Source organism: Helianthus annuus, chromosome 13 (assembly GCF_002127325.2).
Source record: "Helianthus annuus cultivar XRQ/B chromosome 13, HanXRQr2.0-SUNRISE, whole genome shotgun sequence".
Classification (NCBI taxonomy): Eukaryota; Viridiplantae; Streptophyta; class Magnoliopsida; order Asterales; family Asteraceae; genus Helianthus; species Helianthus annuus.
This window is the reverse complement of record NC_035445.2, coordinates 5058454-5083612: the sequence shown is the minus strand read 5'-3', so window position 1 is coordinate 5083612 and position 25159 is coordinate 5058454. Positions and strand designations below refer to the sequence as shown.

The 25159-nt window shown below is 39.5% G+C and overlaps 1 long non-coding RNA gene across 1 annotated transcript; it reads right to left on the bottom strand.

Moving 5' to 3' along the window:
* Positions 1-22009: 22009 nt before the first annotated feature.
* LOC110897359 lies at positions 22010-23620 on the bottom strand. Its single transcript, XR_002568584.2, has 4 exons — positions 23528-23620; positions 23397-23454; positions 22416-23078; positions 22010-22319 (listed from the first exon to the last, which is right to left on the bottom strand). It is a non-coding gene; the product is annotated as an uncharacterized LOC110897359 (long non-coding RNA).
* Positions 23621-25159: the final 1539 nt, after the last annotated feature.

Sequence of the window (25159 nt, the reverse complement as noted above, 5' to 3'; positions counted from 1 at the left end):
ATGGCTTCACGTGTATGGATAAGGAATCGTTGGGAGACATGACAAATCGGTTCTATCACTTGCTTACAGAGTTGGGTAATTTTGGGGTTATGACAACTCCAGTTGAGGTAGTAAAGAAGTTTGCTGATGCGTTGCCACCCCAGTGGAATAGTTTCTTGGAGATTCTGAAATACAACAGGGTTTTGGCTATAACAAACATCAACGACTTCGTGCAGCTTTTGGAGAATAAGGATCAAGAAGAAACTCTAAAGGCAAAGAAGGTTCCAGTTCCACAGAATCCAGAGATGTATTATGGAACCTCTAGCACCTCTTCTGCAAGACCAGTGTCTCATGCTCCTCTTCAGACGGCATTCCTCACAAGCACAAATCTATATGGCAATCCGATACAGGTTCCTGTCAAGCCAGCTCCAACAACAGATCTGTATGGGAATCCTCTACAGCCAGTTCCTCAACAGCAAGCCTATCGGCCATCTACTGTAGCAACTGATTTCTATGGGAATCCACTTCCTGCTCAACAACAAGCGTGTTATGGAAGCACATCATCTGCTAGTCAGCAATCGAAGCCAAATACAGTACGGCTTGACACATCAAGTTTTTCAAAGGTAAGTGTGGAAGTAGCAAAGGAACACATGGAGCTACTTAACACTTTGGTGAGCGCATATTGTGGGTTAGTGGAAGGTCAGATTGGCAACATTAATCTGACACAAGAAGACTATCAGCAGATCGACAAGGAAGAGATGGATTTAATGGACATTAAGTGGGCCTTTGCAAGTGCTGTGAGGAGGGCAAAGGATTTCATGGAAAGAACTGGCAGAACCAGCTTGGAAAGCAAGAAAGACACCAAGTATGGGTTCGATAAACAGGCAGTGAAGTGCTTCAACTGTGGTGAACGGGGTCACTTCAAAAGGGAATGCACAAAGCCAGCACAGCATAGGAACCAGAATCCTTTCAGAAACCAAGGCAACCAGCAGAATCAGAATAGGAACACTGAGCGTACGTTGATACCTGTCAACAACCAAAGCCAAGCAGGACCATCAAATGCCAACCAGGCACTTGTGGTTCAAGTAGATGAAGGTTGTGACTGGTCAATTCAGTTGAGTGGTGATGCTCCAGATGGAACAGCATGTTTTGCTGAAGTTGTGAAGGCTTTAAATCACGCCAGTGGTGGAGAATCTTCCGCCAGTGGTGGTGAAACCTCTGAGGATGAGGACTCTTCTGGTTATAGTAGGAGTTCAGATGAAGAATCCTCGAGTTCAGGCGATGATCATGTGGGTGAGACATCAAGTGAGTCAGTTGATGCAGATATTGATGAGCTTCTGGAGGAAGCAGCATCAGGAACTCATAGGAGATCTATTCTGGTGGATCAAGCTGCTTATTCTTCGTCTTCTCTCCATTCAGCCTTTATGGCTAATGTCGACAGTTCATCAAGTCAGGTATGTGTCGATGAACCCACTGCTGTTGTATGTGATAATTGTGTTAGGATGAGTGTTAATTGTGCTGATTTAGAGGCAAACATGTCTGAGTTGCAAGGTAAACATGATGCTTTACAAGCTAGTTTGTTTGACTTGCAAGACAAACATGTTACATTGAATGCCAAGTGGTGTGAATTGCAAAGCAAACACGAGGCTTTGCAAGAGAAATATGATGTGACGTTTATCCACAACCAGAAGTTGACCGTGGATCTTTCGAAGTGCACTGAAGCCAATATGTTTTATGAAAACCATGAAAAGGAGTTTAAATCGGTAATTGAGAAATTAAAGAAAGATAAAACCGAATTAACTAAAATGGTTTCCAGAAAACAAATTGACATTAATTTGTACATAACTAGCCTTGAGATTATGCAAAAGGAAATGGCTTGTGTGAAAAATAAAAGTGAGGTGATCGAGCTTAAGCTAGACAGTTATTTGAGCTCTAGCTATGTGTTGGATCACATCATTGACGTTCAGAAAGAAAAACGGGATGTCACATGCATAGGTTACAAGAAATGTCCACCACATGTGAGACACAATTATGATGCAATGCCTGACGAGGAAGATAGAACTTTCTTTGAACCATCTGTTCCTCTAGATGTTAAGGAATTTGCAACAGGACTCGGATACAAGAAAGAAGTATCATCCGATTCAGACGTATCAGCAGATACATGTGTGTCTTCTGCATAACAGAATCAGGATCCTCCAGTCATTATTGAGGATGTTGATTCTTCTGATGATGAATCCGATGATGCTATTCCAGCAAAAGCAAAGTCTGATGCGGTAATCAAGGACGAGGACATACCTCTTGAGAATTACATTTTATGTGATCCTCCAGCAAAACCCGCTAAGACTGTTGCAATCGAGTCTTCGTCTGCAAAAGAGTCGGAGAGTGTGAATTTGCTATACACTCTAGTTGGTGATGATAAAATTTATTCAGACAAAGATTTTCCCATTAAAAATGTTAACCAATCTTTAATCAGTAAAGTCTTTGAAAATTCGACAAGTAAGTTTTTGGGAAAGACAGGATCACATGTTACAGTAACACAATGTCCTCCTATCCCAAAGGCCGAAGTACGAAAACAATTTGGCAATAAGAAATTACCAACAGTGCAAAAACAGCAAAATCACACCAAGCCAAAAGGAAAATCAACGACTCAAGCTCAAAAGAAGCTGAATCAAAAGAAGAACAAGAATGTGAACTTTGTGAAATCTAAGGGAACGGACAAAATTGAAACGTTTGAAAACAAATCTAACTTAGATTTTGTTAAGAAAGCAACTGTGTTAAAAAGAAATGAACCAAGCAGTTCAAAACCTAGTACCTCGGGTTCACAAAGTTCATCATTACCGGCAAGACGATCACATGATACTTCGGGGTTTGTTGAACGAAGATCATGTTTTGAGTGTGGAACAATTGGACATGTAATTCGAAATTGTCCATACCTTCATAAACAAAAAGGCAAAGTTGATGATCCCCGTGACAAAACTGACCGCAAGCGATCTATTTCTGTAAAACAAGATCCCCGCCTTGTAAGAGAAAGGGAAAAGAAACAGAAACGCCAACAGGTCAAGAAAATTGAAAAAGCGATTAAAACCGATGTGGTTAACAAAACATCTGTTTCTGTCAAACCAGAAAATTCAAAAACTTCTGACAACCATGAAGTTAAAATTTTAAAGAACAACACTGGTAAAACAAAACAGACCTGGAAACCAAAAACGGTTACTGAATCAGGGGGACCATCACAATTTACAAATCATCAAAGAAAAGAAGTTATTGTTGTTGATGAAAATGAAAGACCCAAGACCACAATGGCTTGGGTCCCCATCTCCAACTAATCAATTGAGTTCATGTGCAGGGTGTTCCAGGAGGAACTATCAGTAGTCATTGGATTGTTGATAGTGAGGCATCCAGGCACATGACAGGCGACATGAAGCTTCTCTATGACGTCAAATCTATTAGAAGAGGTTTTGTTGCTTTTGCTGGAGATAAGGGCGGATATATTACGGGTGAAGGAATGATATCCAACGGGATTGTCAGTTTTGATAAGATCAACTTCGTGCAACAACTTGATCACAATCTTCTTAGTGTTTCTCAAATTTGTGACAAGCAGTTCTCAGTACACTTTGATGCTAATGGATGTTATGTGCTGAAGCCCGGCTTCAAAATTCCAAAAGAATGGATTCTTTTATCTGCTCCAAGGATCAATGACTTGTATGTCCTTGATATGAGCCAAGCTATCACAACGTCTGCACAAGCAACATGTTTCGTTTCCAAAGCCACAGAAAAAGACTCAATTTCTTGGCACAGGCGAATGGGTCACATTCACTTACGCAAAAGGAATCATTTGGTGGCAAATGAATTGATGAATGGTGTTCCTCTTAAAAACTTCCATCTTCAAGACGTCTGTGTTTCGTGCCAAAAAGGAAAACAAACGAAGAAGCCACACCCTACTAAGAAGATCAACACGGTGGTAGTTCCTCTTGAACGTTTGCACATGGATTTGTTCGCTCCTGTCAAACACAAAAGTATTAGGAATGATCAATATTGCCTCGTGATAACTGATGATTATTCAAGATTTTCTTGGGTGGCGTTCATGGCACACAAAAGTGAAACCTTTGGCATTATCAAAAACTTAATCATTCAGATTGAGAATTTGTACAAGTTGAAGGTTAGGCGGATACGTAGCGACAATGGTACAGAATTTAAAAATCATGCCATGGCAGAGTTTTGCACTTCAAAAGGTATTCTTCACGAATTTAGTGCAGCTTATACTCCTCAACAGAATGGCGTCGCTGAACGTAAGAACCGCACATTGATCGAGACTGCTAGGACTATGTTGGTGGAGTCGCAGTTGCCCATTCCATTCTTTCCATTCTGGAGTGAAGCTGTGGCCTCTGCATGTTATACATTGAACCGAGTCCTCACAGTCAAAAGGCACAACAAGACCTCCTTTGAGCTTCTTCACAAACGGAAACCAGATTTATCATATCTTGAACCGTTTGGAGCTCCTTGCACAATAATCGATCCTAATGGAAAGTTTGGGGCAAAAGCAATTGAAGGATACTTTCTTGGGTATGCCACCCCGAACTTAAGAGTCTGGAATCTAGAGACTAAAAGGGTCGAGGAATGGTCTGAGGTCAGAGTACAAAGGCACACATTGCCAGTCAAATGTCCTGGTCAGCCTTGGATGTTTGAGTACGATAACTTTTTCAATTCGATCAATGTTGAAGCCGTTGAAGAAAATGCTGCGGCAAGGATGTTTTTCGAGAGTGACAACGCAACAGTTTCACCGGTGGTTCGTCCAATTCTTGTAAATCAAGAACCGTCTTCAGTGAACAACAATGCTCTCGACAATGAGGACTTTCACGATGCTACCAAATTGAACGAATCTTCAGAGGATGATGAATTTCTCGATGCAGATCAAGAAGCTCCAACAACAGCAGTTCATAGTACTTCAGAGGGTACTCCTCCAGTAGATGCCCCTAGAACAGCTGAAGCTACTGCATCATCCTCTTCGTCAATTCCGGGCATTGAATTGGTTGTTGATCTCAATCTCAACAACCTGGGTACAAACATTCTAGTTCGAGATAATCCTGAAACAAGGATTCATAATACCCATCCTCAAAAAAACATCATCGGAAATGTGCAAAGTGGCATTCAAACAAGAAACATGTTGCGGAACAACAACAATGCAGGGTTGTATGCAGCTATTCGAGAATCTGGTCAACAAAATGATTGGTCTTTCGCGTGTTATGTTTCACAGGAAGAACCAAGAACTTGGAAAGAAGCTATGAAAGATAACTCATGGGTTGAAGCAATGCAGGAAGAACTGCAACAATTCCAGAAGCTTGGTGTCTGGAAACTCGTAGAGAAACCTGCTGGCTACAAGAAGATTGGTACCCATTGGGTGTTCAAATGCAAAAAGGATGACCGTGGAGTTGTTATCCGAAACAAAGCACGTTTAGTCGTTCAAGGTTTTCGTCAGATTGAAGGGATCGACTACAACGAAGTTTATGCACCTGTTGCACGTCTAGAAGCAATTCGGATCTTTCTGGCTTATGCCTCATTCAAAGGATTCAAAGTTTACCAGATGGACGTCAAAAGTGCATTCTTACATGGTGTGGTTGAAGAAGAGGTGTACGTCGAACAGCCTCCAGGTTTTGAAAATCCTATCCATCCCGATCGGGTTTGGTTGCTCAACAAAGCTCTCTATGGTCTACATCAAGCACCGCGAGCTTGGTACGCAACCTTATCTAATTATCTGCTGGAGAATGGTTTTCGCAGAGGTCTAATCGATTGTACTCTCTTCATCAAAGAACAAGATGGAGATCTTCTACTGGTACAGGTATACGTTGATGATATTATTTTTAGTTCTACTAATGATGTCTTGTGTAGGAATTTCGAGCGCATTATGCAGGATAAATTCGAGATGAGTGCAATGGGGGAAATGACCTTCTTCTTGGGCCTACAAGTGAAAAAAAATGAGTCTGGGATATTCATCCATCAGACTAAATATTTTGGTGACATCTTGAGCCGGTTCCAGATGTCTGATGCAACGCCCATCGGTACCCCATTGCCACAAAATCACGGAATTACTCCAGACTTGAAGGGTGAAGCTGTTAGCCCCTCATACTACCGCGCAATGATCGGATCTCTTATGTACCTCACAGCATCAAGACCAGATATAATGTACCCAACGTGCCTTCTTGCCAGATATCAAGTCAACCCGAAGGCCTCACATCTTGCGGCTGTCAAAAGGATTTTTCGTTATTTGAAGGGTTGCCCTGACACCGGTCTATGGTACCCTAGGGATAATAACTTTGAATTGATCGCTTTCAGTGATTCTGATCGCTTTCAGGATTTTTCGTTATTTGAAGGGTTGCCCTGACACCGGTCTATGGTACCCTAGGGATAATAACTTTGAATTGATCGCTTTTAGTGATTCTGATTTTGGCGGATGCAAAATCGACGGCAAATCCACAACGGCTGGATGTCAGTTTTTAGAAATCCTGTGCAGCATTCATAGACCAAACACATCGAAATCAAATATCACTTCATACGTGATTGCTTTGATAAAAGGCTAATCGATGTTGTTAAGGTCCACACTGATGACCAACGTGCCGACCTTTTTACCAAAGCATTTGACAAATCAAGATTTGACTTTTTATTATTGGTAAACGGCATTAAGGTCAAGCAAGAGTAAAACCAACATCGGAAAATCATTTTTGTAAATACCTTTGTGTTTTAAATTTGTCTTAGTTTATTGATTTTAGGGGGAGTAAATCCAAACTTGAAAATCCAAAAACATCGAAAAATTTCAAAAACACAAAAACAATAAAAAATTAAAAAAAATGAGTTTCCTGGCGAGCAAAAGAGAAAATGATAGTACATCAGTGGTCTATCCAAACCTCTTTAAACCTTAAATGAAAAACGATAAGCAGCTCTATATAAGATGTATCGGTAGGCTCACAATCATTTTAAAGTGTGCAGGGTGATATAAATCTTAAATCGACTGAAGACCAGGTGGGAACCACTCATTGGCATATGGTCTTAGTACCGAAATTTTGTTTGATAGATTGCCGAGGTTCTGAGATATTCGGTCTTTATGCTGCTTATCATCTAGGTATCATGGTTGTATCTTCTACCGAAAAATAACTGGGACGCAAGTCTAGATCTTCCATGATACTATACATACGTGTACATACTGCATACGACCTCAATAAGTGATCAACAATCACATGTCCAAACAAATAAGTGATAAAATATCACATTTATCTGGGAGTCAAGTTCGTCTCTCTGCTGTACGAAAGTACTGACCTGTTCACGGACTTGCTCCTATGCCCCTCATGCATCTGAAAATCAAGTTCCTCATCAATAAGTGATTCTATCACATAGGGCTTGTTTTCAAATCAAAATAAGTGAGTATCTCACATCATATACGGTCAAACAGATGATAATCGGTATACTCACCGGTAAGATGAACCCTCGTGCATACCTTGATACGGGAATGTGTCGTGATGTGGATGAACACCGGTCGGTGAGTATAAATCATACCTTAACGTATCCCCTCGCGATGATTACATCTGATAAGTTGAGCTTATGTGGACAACAATACCGATAATTGTTATAGGATGCTTATCTTAATGTTATCTAATTGAACAACAAGAGCGTTTTGGCGTGACCGTACACTGATATGATTCTCTTACCCTCGAAACTCGCAAAAAAATGCCTGTAAATATTTATTTACTGCTTTCAGTCTTTACATTTCAAATATTCAAAAATTCCAAAAAGATTTTAGGTGTGTTTTAATATAAACTTTATAAAATCCAAAAAGATTTTATTTCTATCTTATTTTTCGATCGTACGATGTAGGATCTCGAGTCCTCGTTACCTGAAACCTGAACGAAAACCGAATCGACTAAATCTTCATAAACGGTCGAAATCTGCATGTTTTGAAAGTTAAAATCTAAAATTGATAAATTTATTAAACTTTCAAACTGTCGGACGGTGTTTGTTTGAAACATGGTCATACGTGTGTCAATTGTTTATACTAACTATATTCCAAGCAATTGTTCTCATTACGCGTTTAGATTTCTTGCATGTGCAGATACTAAAGGCAAGGAGAACATAGTCGATGACAAGCTTCGGAATGAAGACACGACGTGAAGGCACTCAAATGATGAAGATGATCGAGTTGCCGCTGACCATCATCAACACCACAAGGATCTCAAGTACTGAAGATCAAGTATTTCACGAGCATAACTCAAGGGGGAGCTTATGTTAAGGGGGAGTTTGTCAACACACTTCCTACATGAAACGGGGAGTTGGTTGATACACTCTTTGCTTTCAAGACGTGAAGACTTTGAAGATCCTCCGACATGGAAGACATGGAAGATGAACCTCACGAGTAGCGTCCAAGGGGGAGTTTGTTGATACATATTATGTGGTCGCGACTCGGTTCGGTTCAACTTGGTTTTGACACGGTTAGGTTCAGATCAAGCCCGACGTCACGACATTCGTCCGTCGTGCGCCCCAGAGTTTGACACTCGAAGCACGGAGAGCCGCAACCAATTCCCGTTTACACATCATCATGACATCATCAGGATGATGTCATGATGATGTCACAAAGTTGGCTAATCTTACAATTTGATGAATACAGAGAAGATGGACGTGCATGTTTCATGTCTTTGGGGCAATCAGAAAACAATGCTTGGGCCTATAACGATTTGGAGAAACACATTTGGGTTAAAGCCCATTATGGACGAATCACAAAGGATCTCGACGAAACAGCCATGTTTCGTCGACATGATCCATTTTCGTCGAGCATTTCCTTGTTTCGCCAAGCTTCTGTTTCGCCAAGTGTGATTCGCCGAGTCTTAGTCTGTTTCGTTGTGTCTGGTGCTATAAATAGACAGTAGTTAGACTGAAAATGTTAGACTCTGGAGAGAGCACATTGTTGAGAGCACAAAACACACACACTTTGAGAGTTTATAGAATACATCTGTAAACATTGAGCTTGTAACTGAACCATTCATACGCATTAATACAGAGGTGTTAATCGGTGAATATTGTGTGTCGTGTATTTGCGTGTTCTATCTCGGTTTGCCTTTCCAGTTGGATTCCACACAACCGGGTTGGTTTGTACACAAGGATTAGGCGACTAGATCCTCCTAGCCGGACCTACACTCGCCACTAATACTTTTAAGGTCGTCAGTATTGATCCATTTGTCACCGCTAAAAATTCTTATGGTCACTAAAGGTGTACAACCACTAGCGACGACACGTCGTCACAATAGACCGACGTCGGTAAAGACTCTGATCATTAGTAGCGACAAAATCTCCGATAAAATTCCTTTTTTAACTTTTTTTTTTTGCATTTACAATAATTTCCAGTTTTCAACCATACACAAAGCCTGCCAGTTTCCAGTTTTTCTTCACCACTCACAACAAACTACATAAACATAATAATTATATAAACATCCTAAAACTACTTAAAAGTTATTCATTTAATTCACATATTAACATCATAACATTTGTAAGGCCTCCTAATCCAAGATCTCACTCAGCTAAAGCAACCAACAGGTGTGCGGAATCCACCTGATGATCAACCACTGCAGATGAAACACTAGAATGCAAGGATTTGAGAGAGAAATCAAGAATACACTGAGTATTCTTGATGAAGATGAATGACGTCACTCACACAAAGCAGCCGCCAGACAAAAGACAATGATTAGGGCATAGAAATTCACACAGAAATCGTTGCCTTGTCTATTCCATATAAAGTTATATATACAAGGTGAAACCCGGACTTTCAAGACTAACTAGAAAGCCCGGACAAAACATATAGCACAAAGCTCAGACCTTTTGCCTAGACAAAACTCAGACAAAAGCTACACATACAAAACTCTGACCTTAGTCCTATACACAAAACTCTGACTAAGGAAATCCTCCCAAAACTTGGACAAATTGTCCCTAGGAACATCTTGGGACTAATTTTGAGCATATGTACAATAAAGACCCTAATAAATTGGAAGACTTGCACTTATCACCAAAATTGCATTAACAAACTCCCCCTTGATCAGTGCATGGTCTTCATTGAACTTGAGATCTTCAAACTTTCATTGGTAACATGGGAGTCATGCACTTATCACCTAAAGTGCATTAACAAACTCCCCCTTGATCAGTGCATGGTCTTCATTGGTCTTGAGATCTTCATCCTTTCTTCGAGAGCTGCTTCCTGCCCAGACCTTGTTCTTCACACAGAACTGAACCACCTTGATGAACTGGTCAGCTAGAACACGATCTTCTTCATTGTATTTTAGAGGCAGGCACCGAAGCTTCTTCAGATGTGCTTCCTTTAAGTTTGCAAGCCAAATCAGATCCAGCACCTTAGCAATCTCCTCTGTCACTTTCTTTTTAGAAATCACTGCTTCCCCAGTCTTGAGATGCACGATCCAGATGCACACAGCTTCTCCAAATATTCCATCTTGAGATGAACGATCCAGATGCACACAGCTTCTCCAAATATTCCATCTTGAGATGAACGATCCAGATGCACACAGCCTTTCCAAATCTTCCATCTTGAGATGAATTTCCATCTTGAGATGAACGATCCAGATGCACACAGCTTCTCCAAATATTCCATCTTGAGATGAACGATCCAGACCTGAAACACTTAACCCAGGATTAAGAAACTTGACCCCGAAGATATCGGCCCAAACCTGGATCCCGAAAATAAATTCCAATACCCCAGAATAAACAATTGAAATATTAAACAACCAACATTTAATAACTTATTTAAACAATTTTCACAACCCTAGAGTATTCTTAATAAGATAACTCGCACATAGAAACAAGAAAAAACAAAATCTTTTTGTGGTTTTTCAATTTGAACTAAATTAAAGACGTTAAACCTAAGAACATATTTACACTAATTATCTTTTTTGTGAAATCGGAGCAAAGGAATCATATCGGTTTTACTGTCAGTACCCAACACAAGAACCATCGCATTTAGCTTTAATCTTTTAGAATGATGTTGACAGTTCAAGACGTTCAATGGTATTGTGGTCCACTTAAGTTTTAGCACGCTTTCGAACACTGTTTTCGAGATATGGAATTAAGTGTATTAATAGCTGACAGTAACTATGTTTACCCACCTCAGAATATACTCCCGTATCAAGGTATGCACGAGAGATCATCTTACTGGTGAGTATACCATTTATCATCTGTTTTGACGTATAAGCTAATGTGAGATACTCACTTATTTGGATTTCAGATGCAAGGGCACAGGAGCAAGTCATTTGTGATAGGATCACTTATTGAGGATAAACTTGACTCCCGCAAGATTTTGTGGGACATGTGATTGTTTATCACTTATTTGGGTCGGATGCATCATGTATTTAAGATATTTACACGTATGTAAGGTATCAAGGAAGATCTAGACTTGCGTCCCCGTTATTTCTGGTAAAAGAAACAACCATGATACCCAGATGATAAACAGCATAAAGACCACGTATCTCAGAACCTCGGCAATCTATCAAACGAAATTACGCTACCAAGACCATATATCCGAGAGATGCGCCACACAAGTTACGCAGTTCATTATGTTTATATACCAAAGACAGGTTCTTATTTACGCGTAAAACCTACCGAAGCAACGTATAATGAAGCTGTCACAGTTAACGGTTAATTTTATGCATATAACCATAGTCCTGCACAAGATACGACTAACCGATGTACTATCATTTCCCTTATATCTCAACACGACTTCATTTTGAGTTTTTCAATGTTTTTGTATTTTTCTGAAATTTTATCCTACAACTAAGTAAAATATTTTTGGAGTTTTTCAATTTTTCGAAAGCGGTAAGAACTATACAGAAAAGATAAAATAAAGTTTCTATGCGAGTTTTGAAAGCATTTTACTCTGGGTTGATCATGCCTATCATTCGGACCAGATTTTCAAATCTAGCCCGATCGAATGTTTTCGTAAACAGGTCGGCAAGATTATCCAAGGTGTCTACCCTAACCACTTCTATTAAACCCTTCTCAGCACAGTCGCGAATAAAATGATGCCTAACATCTATGTGCTTAGTGCGTGAGTGATTAACTGGATTATTTGTTATGGAAATGGCAGAGTTGTTATCGACAAGGATAGGAGTTCGAGTAAAATTCAAACCGTAGTCCCTCATTTGCTGCTGAATCCACAAAACCTGAGCACAACAGCTTGAAGCAGCAATGTACTCAGCCTCGCACGTGGATAGAGAAACGGCAACTTGCTTTTTGCATTGCCAAGAGACAAGACGATTCCCAAGAAGTTGTGCGCCGCCAGAGGTTGACTTTCTGTTCATCCGGCACCCTCCGAAATCTGCGTCAGCATACGCCATCAAATCCAGACCACCTTCAGCTGGATACCACAATCCAAGCTTAGGCGTCCCTTTCAGATATCTGAAAATACGCTTGACAGCTTTCAAGTGCGACTCCTTCGGAGTTGATTGGTACCTAGCACACAAACAAACAGAGAACATAATATCTGGTCGTGAAGCAGTAAGATACATCAATGAACCTATCATTGCTCGATATAGAGTCGGATCCACTTCAGGATCTTTCTCATCATCGGGTGAAAGCTTGAGATTTGTCGGTAGAGGCGTGTCATAGGGTAAGCTATCTTCCAATCCAAATCTTTTGAGAATCTCGTGGACATACTTTGTCTGATGCACGTACGTCCCGGTTTTTTCTTTACTCACTTGAAGACCTAAAAAGAATGATAACTCCCCCATCGCGCTCATTTCAAATTTTGACTTCATCACCGCCTCAAACTCACGAGACAATTCTTCATTTGAAGAACCAAAAATTATGTCATCAACGTAAATTTGCACAATCAGAAAATCTCCCCCTTTCTTCAAAATGAACAGTGTGGAGTCAATCGCACCACGCGAGAACCCATGCTCCAAAAGATGCTTTGATAACGTCTCGTACCATGCTCGAGGAGCCTGATGGAGACCATAGAGAGCCTTATCCAACAAATAGACCTTGTTGTCTAACCCTGGAGCTTCGAAACCCGGTGGTTGGGACACATACACAGTTTCATGCAGTTTCCCGTAAAGGAAGGCGCTTTCCACATCCAACTGATAGACTTTGATACGCATATGTGCAGCAAAGGATAGAAACAAACGAATAGCTTCCAGTCTTGCCACCGGTGCATAAACTTCGGTATAATCAATCCCTTCCTCCTGATTGAAGCCTTGAACAACCAACCGTGCTTTGTTTCTGACAACGACACCCTTATCGTCTTTCTTGCACTTGAAAACCCATTTCGTGTTGATTGCATGTTGGCCCTTTGGAAGATTGACCAAATTCCACACCTTTAACTTGTCGAACTGAGCTAACTCTTCTTGCATCGCCTCACACCAAGAATTATCCTTCAGAGCCATTTGATAGTTCTTCGGCTCTATCTGAGAGATAAAACATTCGTGCAGGCTAAGATTGTAGATTTCTTTTTTCTTGATAGCAGAGAACAGACATTGCATCTCTGAAATACTCCTTCGCGTTTGCACTCCCGCATTTGGATTCCCAATAATATTATCAACAGGATGATGAATATTTGTTCTTGGAACAGGGATTGCCGGAGCTTGAAGATTGTTTCCCAAATTCGATTGAATCTCCCCCTCAGCATTTGCATTACTACTAGAAGCTCCACCATTACCAGAAGACGCATCAACATTTGGATATGCTGAAAAGTCAACGTATAGATCTCCACTTGTAGTTTGAGCAGCTGCATTGGGGATCTGCTCAGCAACAGCATCATTTACGGTCGAAGAATCAGCGACTGGAAGATTCGAAGACACATTTGTAGGAATACTTGCTCTCCAGCTCGCATCCACTTCATCTTTGTTCACAAGATGTGTGTATACAACCTCCGAATCTTCTTCTGAAACATCAGGAAGATCAAACGAATCAAATAATTTATCATAATCATAACCGCTTTTGGGACCGAATTCGGACGGTGGAGGATCGAAACTCAAAGGAGTTATATCAAACACGATCTCCACTGTTCGCTTCTTGATGTTATAAACGCGTTTGTTTGGAGTTCCATTGGCATAACCCAAAAAGAACCCAATTTCACCAACTTCCCCCATTTTCGGAGTATCTTTGGTGCGTTTGATAACACACTTAATCCCAAAAGGTTGAAAACTGGATAAGTTCGGTTTCCTGTTTTCAAGCAATTCATAACAAGTTTTATCTTCTCTTTTGACAGTAAGCACATGATTTAACACATAACATGCAGTGTTCACCGCCACGGCCCAGAAGAAAATTGGCAATTTTGATTCAGAAAGCATAGTGCGGGCTGCCTCAATCAGGGTACGATTCTTCCGTTCTGCAACTCCGTTCTGTTGAGGAACATATGGAGCGCTGAACTGATGAATTATTCCCATTTCCCGACATAACTCATCCATATACTGATTTTTAAACTCAGCGCTGTTGTCACTTCGGATTTTCTTAATAGGAAGTGAATAATTTTTCTCAAGTTGTTTGAATAAGTCTCTTAAAATACCAGCGGTTTGATCCTTTGTTTTTAAGAAAAATACCCATGAGTAACGTGAGAAATCGTCAGTGACAACTAAGCAATAAGACATTCCACCAATGCTAGCAACATGGATCGGGCCGAAAAGATCCATGTGAAGCAATTCAAGTGGTTTTTGGATTGAGTTAACTGTTTTCGGTTTATGAGGCTTTCGTTTGATTTTTCCTTTTTCACATGATTCACATTTATTGTGCATATTGAAAGTACGTAAAGGAACCCCCAACACTAAGTTGTTTTTCACTAAGTGGTTCATTTTTCGCAGATGCACGTGGCCCATTCTCCTATGCCAGAGATACGATTGATCTTCAGTCGCCTTTGAAAGTAGACAAGTCACTGGAGCAGACGAGTTAACCAACGGGCGCATGTCCATGACATATGTGTTATTCACCCTTGGAGCCCTCATGACGATCCAATCTTCAGGAACAACAAATCCCGGACGCAAAACGAAGCAAGCTTTATCAGTGAACAACATTGTGTACTTGTTATCGCAGATTTGAGAAACCGACATCAAGTTATGCTTCAGTTCTTCAACGTAGTTCACTTTATGCAGCGTGATTTTTCCATTTGACACAGAGCCTTCACCGGTGATGTAACCACCCTTTTCACCGGCAAAATTCACATATCCACCACGAAATTGTTTAAAATTGTTCAATAATTCTTTATTTCCTGTCATGTGTCTGGAACAGCCACTATCTATATACCAAATATAGATAGCCCTCTTCAGCTGCTCCTACACTCCCCAACAAAAATTTAGTTAGAGTGTGGGACCCAAGCCATGATGGTCTTGGGTCGTCCTGATTCGTCAACATAAGAAAACTCTTTGAAATAACCATCATCGCCTCTGTGTCCACCATTTCCATTTCAGAAATTGTTGGAATGAGTCCCCGCAAATCGTGGATTGTACGGAGTTGACGATCTGTTGGTATAACCAGAGTTTCCATACCCTCGGCTTCCATAGTTTTGGTAATTGTAATTTTGATTCCTGGGTGCCTCAAAATTCCTACCAAATCTAGGAGCATCTTCGTGTCTTGAGAATGATCGTGGATGATTATCCGAATGCGGTCTTTGATTTGGAAATCGGGGGGGGGGGGGGGGGTGACGCATTTCGATCATTCACGAATCTGTTCTGTGCATGAGGTCTAGCATAGTTGTTGTTCGAACCTCCAGAACGTTTGTCATTCTCAACTCCTTGAAAGGTGACATGATTTTGTCGTCTGTGAGGGGTTTTCTCACGAGTATCATGTCTTTGAGGCACATTTTCTGATCTGTCCCCACGGTTAATAACAGCGGGTTTCTCCTCTTGATCCTGATTTTGTTGTGATTTAACATTTGGTTTAACAACTGGTTTTACTTCTTGTTTAATCACTTTGTTTTTCTCAACCTTTTGATTTTTACCATTTTTCTTTTCAACATTAACTGATTCATTTTGTGGTTTGTCAACAAAAGGTTTCTTTTGATCAGGATCAACAAGTGATTTACCCCTGTCATCTGGACAGTCTGCTGCTAAGTGTCCTTTCCCACGACACTTGTAGCATTTGCGAATTTTCGCAGCGTTCTTCGGACGTTCCTCATGATCGGTCGAAGATGAAGAGGCATTGGTGGGATTTTTCAAAATTTAGTTCACAAACTGAGAGTTGGAACCTGTTTCAGTTTTTACTTCTTCTTTGATAAAATCCTCCCCTTTAACAAACTCAGTTTTAGGGACATTTTTCAAAGCCTTTTTATTTTTCCCACGTGACTTTGGTTTTGATTTTTCATTTTGAACTTGATTGAAAATTTCCAAAATCTTGTTGCTTATCAAATTTTCAATGTTTTCAAGGTTCACCTCATTTTTCTTTGAAATTCCACTCTTCTTCGACTGATCTGAGTCTGTAACTTCATCTGGCTCAGATTCTAACTCACTTTGTGGTTCAACTGTCAGAGGTCGTTGGCACAAAGTTTGCCAATTCAGGATCGATGCTTGGCATTGATGTATAATTATGGTTTACCGGTGGAGGCACCTTATTATAACCAACACCGAACATTTCTTCCTCAGATTCTTTGAGACGTTGGCTATTAATACAGAAATTCATCACTTCGGATGAATCCCTGAATTTTTCAATCTTTCGTTGCAAATCTAAAATCAGATTATCTTTTTCCAAAATGATTTTGTTCTTTTCCAAAACACAATTTTGATTCATTTCTAGTTCAGATTTTAATTCCTGATTTCTAAGATTACCCACAGCCACAAGTCTCTCAAATTCAGAGATATCATTTTCAGTGCTTTTATCTTAATTCGGTGTTCTTTATCCGAATTAGACAAAACAGCAATGAGTTCTCTGGATTTTTCTAAATCTGCAATTAAGTTTGTGTTATGAAGTGCATATCTATCAATCTTAGTCACAAACTCAACACATCTAGCACATCGCTTATCTACAGAAGATGATTTTACCTCAATGCCAGCCATGAATGCACAAGCCTCGTTTTCTATGGAGTTTTCTTCCAACCTTTTAGCTTCTGCATCCGCAAATTGCTGCATTTCGGCTGTGGAGATGTTGAATTCAAAGCGTTCTCCCTTTTCTCCATCTTCTGTCTTGCCAGACTTCTCAACAGACTCTTCAATCGATGGATTTTCATTCTCAGCAAAATTCCCCGAATCCAATTCTTCCACAATAACCTCAGCTACAACTGCAAGCTCCTCAATGCTAGTCTCTTCGACAACTTCTTCACACACTTCTTCGTTCACAATTTCAGCTATAAATGCTTGTGACACAATAGCTCCCGAAATGTCTTCCAAGGCACAACCCCAATCATAAGGCTCAGTCACACTCTGTAGAGGTTGAGCCACCATAGCATTGTTTGTCGAAGGTGTAAGATTTTCAGACCCACTTGAACGAGCACTTGAGTTAGAGGTACCAGCTGATGAATTGTTGTGAGGTCTTGAATTATTTCCTCGGGAATTGTTGTCAGATCTTTCCATTTTCGGCTTTCGACAATCACGTGCGAAATGCCCGTAAATACCACAGTTGTAACATTTTACTTTGGACATGTCGACTCCCATTCGAGTCTTTGTCTGACCTCCTATGAACTTCCTACCCGTCTTCAACAGAAACTTCTTCGCTCTTCGGACTAACAGTGCCATATTGAGTTGTAGATCAAGTTCTTCCATTTCATCTTGATCTATCTGATCAAAGTCCTCATCGAGACTTGATGGTTCAACAAGCTTTCCAAGACAGAAGTTCTCGTAGGCAGTCATGAAGGATGCCAACAGACTCATGTTTTCTTCAATCATCTTTAAACAGCTTGCATCTATCTTAGGAATGTTCAGGCTTGTTCCTTGAGATTTCTGAGCTCCACTAGAGGAGTACATCCCTTGATTCGTATTGGTTGTTCCACCTGAACTGTCATTGTTGCTTATGAAGGCGTGTTCACTTGCAGGACCTTCATTCTCCGAATACAAAGCAACACCGACTCCACCATTACTACCCTTATCCGTTGGTTTCGAAGCTTTATACAACTGAGGATCTTGGATCTTCTCAAAATCAGATGCTTGATCTTCCATATTCCAAGCGTAACCCCTCAGTTTCTGAACAGCTTCTTCCAATGAAAGCTCTTCGTAGAGAACACCCTCTCTGATCAAAGCGGTGTACATATTCCACTCTCTCGAAAGACAATTCAGAAACTTCTCAACCTTCTCGAATTCAGTGTAGATACCCTCTTGACTTCTATCAAGTTCGCTCAGCAGATGATAAAATCGATTCACTGTGTCATCAAATGATTCATTCTTCAAAGCCTTGAACACAACGAATTGAGTCTTCAAACGTTCGAGACGTCGTTTCTTGTACATTTCATTTCCTTCATATCGCTGGATCATACTATCCCATAATTCCTTTGAGCTATTTCTCTTACGGAACGTATGAAGTATAGATTGTGTCATTGCCATCGTTATCATTGACATAGCTTTCTCTTCACAGTCATAAAATTTCTTCTGATCGTCCGTGAGAGCCAGATACGTATCAATCGTCAACGTACGTACTGGAGTAGCTCCACATCCTTTAATGATACACAACCAGATTTTGATGTCTTTTGCTCGCACATATCTTTCAAAACGCTCCTTCCACTCAGGAAAATCAAGCTCGTTTATCAACAACGGAGGTTTGTCGCTACTTCCTACCTCAGCATTGTGCTTGAGGTTTTGTACCATTGCAGTGAGATTGTTGTTTGCCATTTCAGAAAAACAACAGAGAACTTCCAAGCAAAAACTGTGTCACAGAAGACTTTTTCCAAGTTCAAAGTGAAATGTCTAAGCTTTAATCAGAGTGTGAAACCCGGATCAGAGAACCTGAAATAAAACACAAACAAAGCTCGGACTGCACTGTTAGAACTTTAAACTCAGACACCCTTAAAATTCGGACTTACTCTTAAAACAAAAAAAAAATCGGACACCAAAATTAAAAACTCGGACTATAATATAAAAAAATGAAAATCGGACTTTAATGTACTAAATCAAACTCGGACTCTATGAATATTAAAAGAACTCGGACTAATCTAAGACTTAAAACTCGGACTAATCCAAAAAACTCGGACTCTATAAAAATTCGGACTCACTATGGAACACTCTCTACTAAACTCGGACCAAAGACTCAGAGTATTAAACTCGGACACTATAACTACAAAATAATAAAAAAAAATTCGGACCTAGAATAATAAGAAACTCGGACTAAAAATATATAATAAAAGTCGGACTAAATATCTATATCAAAAGATCGGACTCTTTATATAAAAGACTCAAGAAACTCGGGCCAAACTAATGGAAACTCAGACCTTAATATCTATAAGAAAAATCTCGGACTAAAGGAACTATATTAAAAAAGTCGGACTCTTTATATCTATCAAGAAAAGGAAACTAAGACTAAAATATGTTAAAGAACTCGGACTAGAATATATAATAAAGTTCGGACCTAACAAGGGGCTAAAAAACTCGGACTAAACTTAACCTAAAAGGGAAAATTCGGACAAGACTAAAGTGAAAACTCAGACTCTAACAACTTTAAAAGGAAAACTCAGAGAAGGACAAAAGCTCAGACTGAATTTGAAAACTCAGACAAGTCTCAAAACTCAGAAGAAACCAATCTTCGGAGTATCTCCCCAATGTGACTACACACTGGTTCAACAATACCCGAAGACACAAACACAAAGTATAAACCACGGACCAAGCTTCCAAAGATCAAAACTCAGAATCTTTTTCACCTTCAAAGCTCTGTATGAACAAGAACAAAAACCCCTGTAAAACCCAGATGAAGAAAACACTAAAAACTCACTAAACTACTCAAAATCCATCATCAAATCACTAGAGATGAAGGAAGAATCATGAATAAAACACAAAAACTCACTAAAATCTCACTAAACCCAATCAAATTATGAACTTTTCTCACCAAAACCTTCAAACTAAGAAACACCTACTGTAGTATGAGCACACTGCTCGGATACCACTTGTAAGGCCTCCTAATCCAAGATCTCACTCAGCTAAAGCAACCAACAGGTGTGCGGAATCCACCTGATGATCAACCACTGCAGATGAAACACTAGAATGCAAGGATTTGAGAGAGAAATCAAGAATACACTGAGTATTCTTGATGAAGATGAATGACGTCACTCACACAAAGCAGCCGCCAGACAAAAGACAATGATTAGGGCACAGAAATTCACACAGAAATCGTTGCCTTGTCTATTCCATATAAAGTTATATATACAAGGTGAAACCCGGACTTTCAAGACTAACTAGAAAGCCCGGACAAAACATATAGCACAAAGCTCAGACCTTTTTGCCTAGACAAAACTCAGACAAAAGCTACACATACAAAACTCTGACCTTAGTCCTATACACAAAACTCTGACTAAGGAAATCCTCCCAAAACTTGGACAAATTGTCCCTAGGAACATCTTGGGACTAATTTTGAGCATATGTACAATAAAGACCCTAATAAATTGGAAGACTTGCACTTATCACCAAAAGTGCATTAACAAACTCCCCCTTGATCAGTGCATGGTCTTCATTGAACTTGAGATCTTCAAACTTTCATTGGTAACATGGGAGTCATGCACTTATCACCTAAAGTGCATTAACAACATTGCATAAAACGTGTAAAACTACATCATGTTATCATCACCGCCAGAGTCTAACATTTTCAAACGCAGTGAAGATAGTAATATCCAAACAAGTTATTTCGAATAACTATCTTAGTCCATCCCATCAAATCTGTTTTGGTGATTTATGTTAACTTTCTACGTTCTTAATGATTTTGCTTTCAATTTTCATGTCTTGCCTTGTGGAATATTACATGCAAACCAACCGGGGTAGCCCACCTCTTCTCAGAGGTAGAGGTACCGGGTTCTAGTCTTGGGAGTGGCATATGTCGCCAAGGATAAGAACTCGGCAAGGGGAATTGACCGCCAAGCTAGCTTGGTCGGTTTGCGGCTCCCGGAGTGGGATCACTCCGGTGGTTGGGAGGACCGTGCACTATCCACCCCCCCCCCCCCAATATTACATGCAAGATTTAAGCTGTTAACTCCCTTAAAAGAACAAGATACAAAAGGAGTGATGGACATTGTAATAAATATATGTCAAATACATGCTAGATTATCATAAATAAAACGTATGATTTGAATTTATGCCAACAAATCCTCCCATTTGAATCCATAGAAAGTAGAACAATCAGAATCTTATAAAAGGTAGATTTTATTAGTTTTATTGCATAAGTGTATATTCAATTAAAGATTATGCCATCATAAATCGATCAGTGTGGAACCAGATATGCATCTCGACTAATTTGATTCTCAAATCTTTGCAACCAATATTACTCTTGTGGCCCATATAAAAAATTTATGGGATTCTTTCGAAAAATGATTCCTTAAACAACTCCAATATCATATGTATAGTGATATCGTCTTTGATCCTCATTCTCTTTAGAAAACTAAATCACACATTCCTTTTCAATCAAATATACAACTAGTTGTGAAGATTACTTTATCCCCAACGGTGCAATGGTGCATTCGATGAATAGGATTTGTAGCAAGGTGTAAACCACATAGGGTTTTGAGTTACTAATTATGAAAATTTGGATGAATCCCAAAAGGATTTCATTAGCTACAGGAAGTTGACAATCCTTCCCAACCCAATCCATTTGTGGAACTACTCAAATCAATGTTTCTGTGATTCTGGAGAGCCGCCATTATTATGTCACTACACTACAAGAAAAGAGGCAATAGTCGCCGCTAAAGCTAAAGGTACTAATCCTCGCCACTAATACTTTTAAGGTCGTCAGTATTGATCCATTTGTTGCCGCTAAAAATTCTTATCGTCGCTAAAGGTGTACAACCATTTGCGACGACACGTCGTCACAATAGACCTACGTCGGTAAAGACTCTGATACTTAGTAGCCACAAAATCTCCGCTAAAAGTCCTTTTTTATCTTTTACTTTTTTTTTTTTTGCATTTAAAATAATTTCCGGTTTTCAACGATACACAAAACCTGCCAATTTCCAGTTTTTTCTTCTCAACTCACAAACAAACTACATAAACATAATAATTATATAAACATCCTAAACCTACTTAAAAGTTATTCATTTAATTCACATATTAACATCATAACATTGCATAAAACGTGTAAAACTACATCATGTTATCATCACCGCCATTGTCTTCGTGTCCGTCGTCTTGATCTGTGGCTTCATTTCAACTCGAAGTGACTTCGTCTTGATCGAAGATGTGGTGGGTGGGCGGATTTATCTAGCATACACACATATATACAAAAAAAAATCAAGAAATTAACAAAATATGTTACAAAATAAAGAAGAAATTCAACTTAAAACAAACATTACTTACCGATTTATAGGAGAATTTGGTGAAATTGATGAGAATGAACCGATTTGGGGGAGAATCCGTGAGAAAGGTGAAGGGTTTGGTGGGAAATGGGGAGAAAGGGTGAGAAAGGGTGAGTTTTGTAATGTAGGTTGTGAAACAAACAATGGTTTGGTTTCAGTTCCGTGTTCATCAAGTGAAGAATGTTGGAGCGCGATTGAACATGATAGTTTTATTATTGGTTTATATATATTTGGCAAGAATCTTCGCGTTGTGAACAAGTTCATGGGGGATAAAGATATGCCAAATGTTATATGGTATTACTATGGGAAGTTCTATAGAAGCGGTGAACACCAAAACTGGTCAATGTATCCAAAAAAAGAATCAAAAAGTCTCTTCCTGGAAAAAAGATTTTCAGAGGGTGGAGGCTGCAAGAGCTTTTGTCTCAATTGCTTTCTAATGTGACCGATGAGTGTAAAGCTAGTTTGACTACAGTACTTTGTTTATTATTGACTTTTGTCTCAAAGCTCTGATCGTTCACATATAATGGCATGACTCAGTTTCGTTACCTGCCATATATCTTTTCACAAAAGAGTGTAAATTTTCAAACAATCCATCATAGATCTCTTAAGAAGCCACCAAAGTTTTTTGAATTGACGATCAACACCTTCCAGCAACTCCATAAGACTGATATGCAAAATAGAGGGCAATTATAAATCATGATTGATTCTACCAAAATATTATACAGAGATACCAAACCAGATTCAGTATAAATATTTTGACATCTTGTTGACTCAATCAATCCCTAACAATGACTTTTAATTTTAGATTCTATTATATACAAACTTAACTGTGTTTAAAAAAATTATCGCTAGGTCTAAGATACGCAATTCACATGAAAAAAAAAAAAACTCAAATCAAAGAAAACGTAGATCGATCCACAAAATCCGCTCAAAATTTTCATAGAAAAGTGCTAAATTTGCAACAGATTTAAGACGAAGTTACCTGAGATGAGATCGTCCTCCGAAATCCTATAAGCAGTCAACGATGTTTCTTCAACACCCTGCACAATGAGATCAATTCTCAGTCATGAAAAAATCGAAAGGCAAAAACTGATGACGGACGATACCACTCACAGATGATTTTGCGATATCAGTGGGCTAGATTTCATCAAACAACGACGATACTGCGGCCATCTAGCTAATTGTCTGCCGGCAGAATAAAACCTCACAAAAGAATAACAACGATAGTAGGCTTTTATAATTAGGTCACCCAACAAAAATTTACAGTTTTTGCCCATTTTTTAATTTTCATTCTACCCCCTCCGTTTATTTCTGTAAGTGTAATCGTTCATATCTTCAAGTTGTAATTTTACATCCTAATATTTTTTCTCACCTAGCTATCATTTTGTAGGTGAACAAACCTAGGTAGGCGAGAGTTAACATACATGGGTGGTTGTTTCATAAAAGTCAACTTCGGCTAAGTCATTGTTCGTTCAAAATAAATGTGTTATTGACGTCCTTTGTCCCGGTCCTGTGCTCGGCGTCGGGTGCTTTGCACCCTCCTGACTACCAATGGGCATGCCTTGTTATATGGGATTACATTCTTAGGGTCTGTTTGGTATGGCGTAATAGAATGGATGGACAACGGAATGGACGAGGTAAAGGAATGGATCATTATCATTCTCTATCTTGTTTGGGTACCATGTCAGAATGAAAAAATCATTACTTTGTGTTGTTTGGTAGCCAATAAAAGACAAAGTAATAAAATCGGTGGTGAGGGGCGGTGGTCGGTGGTGATAGGTAGCGGTGGTCGGAGGTGATAGGTGTTAGTGGTAGCGGTGGTCGGAGGTGGCGGCAGTGGTGGATGGTGGTGGGGCAGAGGTTGGTGGCATAGATGGTGATGGTTGCGGCTTACGGTAGGGGCGGAAGCGGGTGACGGCGGTGGCGGGTGATGGCGGGGGCAGATGTGGGTCATGGCGACGGTAGTCGTGGTGGCGGCGGTGGTGGTGTCAGCAGTGAGTGATGGACGGCGGCGATGGAGGTGGGTGACGGTAGGAATTACTGTCTGGAGTTGTTGAGCAATCATCTGTGCTATATCGGTCACAGGCATATTATTGGCTCTTTTCAGGGCCATTTCTATAATAACATAAAATGCATATCAATTGGTACTACATTAAACACTTTAGTACACATAAAACAAGAAAGTCAATATCATATATATAAAATCCGCTATACAAATATCAAAATTGGCACGTAAACTTAACCCAATACAGGTCAAAATGATTTACAATTTCAACTCCATTTATTTTCATTATGCCTCGTCCCTTTTTTTATTCCTACTAATCTAGTTGTCCATACATAATAAAGTAAGTTTATATCCTCTTATCTATTAACCTAAGTGTTTTTGTAAAGGTGAACAAGCCAAGGATAAGAAGTATTGTTTTTGAAGTTGCTATCACTGTCAAAGAAACCTAGACAAAACTCTCACTATTGCAAAGGCTCAAGAACAACATCCATGAACAAAAAGGGTTCCATGATTTCTCACAAGATATGAGGTTTTAGTTTGCATGAAAACTCTAGTGATACTTATTTTTTTTATTTAGATAACTTCTTTGTTTACTCATGTAGAAAAGTAAGTTTCTTAAATTTGTTTGTGTTTAAAACCTACATCAAAAAATAAATATTGGTTTATGTGGTAAAGGGGGAAGGAAATTCAAATGCAGTAAACAAGTTCTTTTGAATAACTATCTTAGTCCATCCCATCAA